We start from the raw sequence: 1,647 nt of genomic DNA on the forward strand, positions 1-1,647 counted from the left end.
CTCCCCATTTTGGGTAGCTGATGTCTAAGTTGCCCATCCCTGTCAACCCTGTGTTCAGAGTGGTTGGGAAGGAACATTTTTCTTTTTAACTTTTTGTTTTGAATAGAGGGAAGACTTGCAGAGCAGATCATCAGTTTTACATTCCACAAAGCATGCACTTCATTTCATACCAACGATTGTGATCCCCTCAACATAACATCACTAATCTTACTTTCTCCTTGTATTTCTTGTATCCATTCCCCCTTATTTCCCCAAACTTAACAATTTCATCCATAGTTAAATGCTGCTTTTTTGGTCTTGAATGGTTGGCAAGTCTATGGTGTGTATACCCTGCTCTATACCTATCTGGAGTCTGGTGTGGCTCTATAGGAAAAGCACTTGACTGCAAGATTGGTTGAACCTCAAGGTTGGTGGTTCAAACCCACCAGCCACTACTCAGAACTGACTAAATTGCACTTAACAACAACATATACCTATCTATTACTGGGCTGAAAATGGAGCCATGGCAATGAGTTCAGTTCTAGACCTGAAAGATGACCAAGTATTGGGGTTCTACCATCCTTTATCTCATCAGTAAGCCTGGTCTTTTGAGTTTTGCCTCACATTTCTCCCACTCAATCCAAGACCTTCTAATGTGACCCCTTTCTAAGCAGTTGGTAGTGGTAGCCAGGCACCATCTAGTTCTCAGGTTGTGGAGACTGACATTAATGTGGTCCATTAGTACCTGTACTATTGATTCCAAGTGGCTTCAATGTTCATCACTTTTCTTTCCTCTGGGCAGAGAGAGACTGATAGTTGCATCTAATATGGCCATTGGTGTGGTGCTGTGGGTTAATGCACCAGACGGCAAAGCTGTTTGAACTGCAAGGTCGGTAGTTCAAGCTCTCCAGTTGCTCTTTGGAAACCCTATACAGGGTCGCTATGGGTCGGAATCGACTCGACAGCGCTTAACAACAACAACATGAGCTTTTAAGATACTAGTTGCTGCTCATCAAAGTAGGATGTAGAATTTTGTCTTTGGGGACTATGTTATGCTAATTGACAATGGTGTCCCCAGAGACTATGGTCCTAAGCCCCCTAGGGCTAATAATTCATTCTCTTGAGGTGCTTGGTAATGTGGAAAAAGCTTTTAAAATTTTGGCTCATCTATGCTCCATCACCTTCATAGATATGTTTGCAGAAAAGGTAAATACCCATGTACGAATATCCTCTGTCAAACCTTTACATATGTGTGGGTATACTCCCACTCTCTCCCCCACATCTGTTCAGCCTGTTCATCTATCCATGTATCTATCCATTGTTGTTGTTAGGAGCTGTTGAGTTGGTTCCAAGTCATAGCAACCCTATGTATGACAGAAGGAAACACTGTCTGGTCTTGCACCATCTACACAATTGTTGCTGTGCTTGAATCCATTGCTACTGCTGCTGTGCCAATCCATATTGTTGGAAGACTTCCTCTTTTTTTGCTGACCCTCCACTTTACCAAGCATAATGTCCTTCTCCAGGGACTGGATCCTTCTGATAAGATGCCTGAACTAAGAGAGAGGAAATCTCACCATCCTGGCTCCTAAGGAGCATTCTGGCTATACTTCTTCCAACATGGATTTGCTTGTTCTTTTGGCAGTCCATGGTACTTTCAATATTTTT

This window comes from Chrysochloris asiatica, unplaced genomic scaffold (genome assembly GCF_000296735.1).
Source record: "Chrysochloris asiatica unplaced genomic scaffold, ChrAsi1.0 scaffold00115, whole genome shotgun sequence".
Classification (NCBI taxonomy): Eukaryota; Metazoa; Chordata; class Mammalia; order Afrosoricida; family Chrysochloridae; genus Chrysochloris; species Chrysochloris asiatica.